Below are 6,925 nucleotides of genomic sequence, written 5' to 3' on the forward strand. Positions count from 1 at the left end.
GACTCAACCAACTTGCAACAAACCTGCCCAACACATCCTATAACTCAAACACAAAGTAAAAAAGGATGCAACGAAGATAATAGTCAACTACTAACACCCACGGACACATGTCCGGATCACTGTACAACATGGGTAAACCCGGGATCGCTATAAATCCAGTGACAAGACACAAGTATAAATGGTAAAACCATAACCAACTTCCAAAAATATATACTAAATAAAACACAAACCGCCCACAAAATAAAATAATTCTAAATAAAAATCCAATCACAATGTATGCACAAAACCCGACATAACAAGCTAAAGCAAAATAAATGAATGTCTTAGAGGTCCATGCAATTGAGTCCCCACTACGCCACGAGTCCACTCTAAGTCCTTCTAATACCTGGAAATGATAAACAACTAAGTCAACTGATAGCCCAGTGAGTAGCAACATGGATAGTAAATATCGTTTTGAAAAAAGGGTTCAATGCCAAAATAAGATATATATCATAGAAACTAGATTGACATATAGTTTCGTAACGACAATCTGTTTCAAAAAGAAGGTTCCACAGTTCAACAGTTAAAATACTCATATCTCTTAAGAACATGATAAATGACATTTTCCACTTAAAACAGATTACAACATGAACACCAATAATTTTCTGGGTATCAAGAAATAACAAGTAACATGCCACACAATTCTCAAGGCTATAAGCCCGTTGGATCCAATACTGAACTAAGAGTCATCCTCAGGGTGGCAACCTAGGCCTTTTCTCAAAGACGATCCGATTGAAGGTCACCTAGCTTAACTTAGGTCTTTTCCTTACAATCGTTGAGCACTAGAGTCATCACGGCCCAACCCCAATCTGTTCCCTAGTGGCCAGAGTAACCACACACAGTGAAATAATTTCCCTGGACTAAAATACACAGATGGTCCCAATAATCAATACACATCAGTTTCGCAAAACATGGTAGTTCACCATTATAAACATGAGACCAAAACAAATAGTTTACTGTATGCCAAGTTCACACATGTTTCAGAAATAATTTGATTCCATTGATAATATAATAATTTATCAAAACAGTTTAGTCCTGAAACAACAATTTAATTTTCCAACAGTTCAGGGTAGGGGAACATTTATAAAAATATGTAGCATGAAACTACTCACCTGGAAACGAAATAATGTAATCCTCGAATAGAGTGTAAAAGTCCAACTAGTGCCCTGAACTAAGTATAAAAACTACATGTCACTACTATTTTAAAAATACTAAAGAATAGGAACTAAGTAACCTCAAACTAAAACGCAATAACACGACTCAACCCAACTCACCGTTACTCTTAAATATTACCTAAGTTCATGTTCTTCATGGTCTAAAATCACCCAAGACATGGGTTCCGATTGAAACTTAACTAAAAATAACTTTAAGATAAAACAGAGTTTTAAACTCGTTTTTCCAATCTATTTGCTAACTTTGAAAATTGAAAACCCATTCCACGTTGTTTAAAAAATTCCAAAACCCTCCAGATATCAACTAATATATCCTAAGTTTCAAACCCAATTGGTTTTACTTGATTTGCTTATCAAAATAATTATCTACAATTAATTATATCTAAACATGATATTTTCTGCAGCACTTTAAAGAAATTAACAGTTCTCTTAGTATACATGAGCAATCAATTCAAGGCTAAAAACATACGAAACTAGACTCATAACCGGTTCTAATGACACTAATTTGATAATTTTTGAATTTATACCCAAAGAAAAGAACACTCCCGAACTTACTGTTTAAAACCAGTTTTTTTGGACAGATTTGAACGCATCAGTTTATATACATTGCGACTCCCCAAAATTATGTAAAAATTTAAATATGCAATTCAATATGTAGTTAATCTACTGTAAAAATTTCAGTTCAAAATTCATTCGTTTGATATGTTTTCTTAATTTTTAAAGTTTGTGGTTCTGTATAGAATTTTTTGGATTAAGAATTACACCCATTCTTGATACATGAATTTAACTCCTCAGATTTCTTAACAGCATATATATATACTAAATACATAAACCTACAACCTCTCCATCAATGAACTAAATAATAGAGTAAAGATAAAGAACAAAAACAAAGAGAAGAAGAAATATAGAGACCTACCACACACCCAAAAATCCTTCCTTGTTTGCAACACTTTTTTTTGTCTTCTTCTTTTCTCTCAACCTCTCTCTCCCTGTGGCTGCTGTTGCTGCTGTTATATATTGTATTAGGCAACCTAGGGTTACTTTATATATCTAAACAAAAGGCTCTAAATTATTATCTCTTTATGTTATTTTATTTTCTAACCCATTAATTTAAATAAAATATAACTATTAATATAACAAAATATACTTACTAACTTGCCCTCTATTGTTTTTTAAATAATAAATCTTGCCTCTAAATTAAATGCTTTCACCACAAATTTATTTTAAGTTTAAAATTAATTAAAAGACTCTCCAATAATAATTAATATGCACTTAAAGATTCACAATAAAATATTTGAGATTTGTAAAATTATTATTATCTAATTATTTATTTGATTTGTATATTCGGGTTCTCACATTCTCCCTCCCTAAAAGAAAAGTTTCATCTTCGAAACTAACCTGAGTAAATCATGAGAATAGATTGGGGTACTTCTCACGCATCTCGTCATCGCGTTCCCAAGTCACCTCTTCAACAAGATGATTACGCCACAGTACCTTAACCAATTTAATGGCCTTCATACGCAACATTTTCTCTTTCGAATCCAAAATCTGAATAGGCATCTCTTCATACAAAAATCCTCTCCAATCTGAAGCGGTTCATAATCTATCACATGTGACGGACTGTGCACATATTTCCTCAGTATAGGCACGTGAAACACATTATGCACTCCTACCGACCTAGGGGGTAGAGCAACACGGTACGCAACCTCACTAACCTTCTCCAATACATCAAATGGACCAATGTATCTAGGACTCAACTTTCCTTTCTTTCCAAACCTGATGACTCCTTTCCATGGTGATACTTTCAAGAATACCATATCCCCAACATGAAAATCTAAATCTCTCATACGATGATCAACATAACTTTTTTGTCTCCTTTGAGCAGTCAATAATCTCTCTCCGATGGTGATAATTTTCTTAGTAGCATCCTCCACAAAATCAGGTGCCAACATTTGCCTCTCACCAACCTCATACCAACACAAAAAAGACCTACACTTCCTCCCATACAAAGCCTCATAAGGAGCTACTCCCAAACTAGAATGATAACTATTATTATATGTAAACTCCATGACCGGAAAATAATCATCCCAATTACCTCTTCACTCTAAAGCACAGGCCCTCAACATATCCTTAAGGGTGTGAATAATCCTCTCTGATTGCCCATCTGTCTGAGGGTGATAAGCTGAACTAAAATTTAACCGAGTACCCATAGTTGACTATAATGCACCCTAAAACTTAGACACAAAACGAGGGTCCTGATCTGACACTATTGACACAAGTGCACCATGCAATCTAACAATCTCTTTCACATACAACTGTGCAAATCGAGCTAGAGAATAGTTCATCCGAACTGCAATAAAATGTGCTGACTTGGTTAATCTATCAACAATTACCCAAACTGCATCGTGATTACTACTAGTACGTGGTAATCCGCACACGATGTCCATGGTAACATGATCCCACTTCCACTCTGGTATAGGTAAGGGTTGTAGCTTCCCCGCGGGTTTCTGATGTTCTACTTTAACCTGTTGACACACCAAACATTGAGCTACAAATTCTGCAATATCTCCCTTCATACCATTCCACCAAAAATGTTCATGAAGATCCCTATACATCTTAGTGCTTCCAGGATGAATGCTGTAACTAGAACTATGTGCCTCTGCCATAATCTCCTTCCTCAAATCACCACCAGTAGGAATACAAATTCAGCTATGGAATCTAAGCAACCCATCATCACTAACCACACAAAATCTACATGCTTACCCTCTGCTATTTCGCCTTTAATATGCTCACACTGGGGGTCAATATCCTGAGCTAAACAAATCTGTTCCCTCAAGGTCGGCTGAACTGTCAATTGACTACAATAAGCCCTATCACCAGGCTTAACAACCTCAAGCCTCAAGCGTCTCATCTCTTTTATCAAACAACTCTCAATAGACAAAGCAGCTACATCTCCAACTGCGACCTTCCTACTCATGGCATCTGCAACCACATTTGCCTTTCCCAGATGATATAAAATATTCACATCATAATCTTTTAGTAACTCAAGCCATCTTCTTTGCCTCAAATTTGGTTCTTTCTGTGTGAAAATATACTTCAAACTCTTATGATCAGTGTAAATCTCACAATCATCATTCCAGTCAAACTTTACCCCTTTCTTGGTGAGATTGGTAAGTGGCAAAGCAATACGGGAGAATCCTTCCACAAACCGTTTGTAATAACCAGCAACCCCTAGAAAGCTATGTACCTCTGTCACAGAAGCAGGTCATGGCCAATCAACAATTGCTGCCACCTTCGTGCTATCCACAGATACCCCATCTTTACTCACTACATGACCCAAAAAGGATACATTGCTCAACCAGAATTCATACTTCTTAAATTTTGCATATAGTCTCTTCTCCTTAAGGATTTGCAGTACTACCCTCAAACGTTGCTCATGTTCCTCCTTACTCCTCGAATAAATTAGGATGTCATCAATAAACACTACCACAAATTTATCCTGCTGGGGTTTAAATACTCTGTTCATCAAATCCATGAATGCGGCGGGTGCATTTGTGAGACCAAAAGGTATCACCAAGAACTCATAATGCCTATAACAAGTTCTAAAAGCAGTCTTAGGAACATCCTCATCCCTTACTTTCAACTAGTGATAGCCTGACCTCAAGTCAATCTTGGAGAATACCTGAGCTCCCTGCAATTGGTCAAATAGGTCATCAATACATGGCAAAGGACACCTATTATTCATTATGACTTTGTTCAATTCCATATAGTTAATACACAACCTCATAGACCTATCATTTTTCTTCACAAACAAAACAGGTGCTCCCCAAGGTGAAACACTAGGCCTAATAAAACCTTTGACTAACAACTCTTATAACTGAGTTTGTAACTCCCTCAACTCCAATGGTGCCATTATATAGGGCGCTTTAGAGATAGGTGCTGTATTGGGGACCAAGTCAATGGAAAATTCTACCTCAATATCTGGAGGAAGACCAGGTAAATCCTCTGAAAAAACATTAACACATTCACTCACTACAGACAACTCCTCTAACTTCTATTCTGGCAGTTTGATACTCACCACACAAGCTAAGTAACCATGACGTCCTTTTCTCAACATTCAATTAGCTTGAAGGGAAGAAATAAAATAGATAGAAGACCCTTTCCTACCTCCTTGAAAGAAAAACTCATGTTGCCCCAGCATAGCAAAAACTACCCCCTTTCTAAAACAATCAACAGAGGGATGATGCTTCGTAAACCAATCCATCCCTAAAATCATGTCAAAATCCTTAATCTCTAAGGAAATGAAATCCACTGGAAAAATCCTACCATCCAAGTTTACCTCACAATATCTATAGACATCTCCCAATACTACTGTTTCTCCTAATGGAGTAGACACGGTAATACAAACATCAAAAGGCTCACAAGGAATAGACAATCTATGTAGATATCTAGATGCTACCTCTTAACCTTCAAAATGAAATCAAGAAAGATTCAATACAAGTTTAAATAAAACCAACTCAACCACACACTACTAAGGACTATAGGGACTCGGACCACATCTAAATGATGAAATGCAAGCTATGTAACTCGATAAACCTACAGCTCTGATACCACAATTGTCACACCCCAAACCCGGGTATGACCGGCCATGGCCCACAGGGACTAAGCCCGAGGCACACGTAAGCCTTAACATGAACCCAAAAAAATCACAAAGAATAAATGTGATGATAGCCCATAAATAAATAAATCAAAACCCAATCCAGTGACAAGACACAAGTATAAATGGTAAAACCAACCATAACCAACTTCCAAAAATATATACTAAATAGAACACAAACCGCCCACAAAATAAAATAATTCTAAATAAAATCAAATCACAATGTATGCACAAAACCCGACATAACAAGCTAAAGCAAAATAAATGAATGTCCTAGAGGTCCATGCAATTGAGTCCCCACTATGCCACGAGTCCACTCTAAGTCCTTCAAATACCTAGAAATGATAAACAACTAAGTCAGCTGATAGCTCAGTGAGTTCCAACATGGATAGTAAATACAGTTTTGAAAAAAGGGTTCAATGCCAAAATAAGATATATATCACAGAAACTAGATTGACATACAGTTTGTTAAAGACAATCTATTTCAAAAAGAAGGTTCCACAGTTCAACAGTTAAAATACTCATGTCTCTCAAGAAAATGATAAATGACATTTTCCACTTAAAACAAATTACAACATGAACACGAATAATTTTCTGGGTACTAAGAAATAACAAGTAACATGCCACACAGTTCTCAAGGCTATAAGCCCGTTGGATCCAATACCGAACTAAGAGTCATCCTCAAGGTGGCAACCAGGGCCTTTTCTCAAAGACAATCCGATTGAAGGTCACCTAGCTTAACTTAGGTCTTTTCCTTACAATCGTTGAGCACTAGAGTCATCACGGCCCAACCCGGATCTGTTCCCTAGTGGTCAGAGTCACCACGAACAGTGAAATAATTTCCCTAGACTAAAATACACAGATGGTCCCAATAATCAATACACATTAGTTTCGCAAAACATGGTAGTTCACCATTATAAACATGAGACCAAAACAAATAGTTTACTGTATGCCAAGTTCACACATGTTTCAGAAATAATTTGATTCCATTGATAATATAATAATTTATCAAAACAGTTTAGTCCTGAAACAACAATTTAATTTTTCAACAGTTCAG

This window comes from Camellia sinensis, chromosome 7, assembly GCF_055761805.1.
Source record: "Camellia sinensis isolate YWXY chromosome 7, ASM5576180v1, whole genome shotgun sequence".
Classification (NCBI taxonomy): Eukaryota; Viridiplantae; Streptophyta; class Magnoliopsida; order Ericales; family Theaceae; genus Camellia; species Camellia sinensis.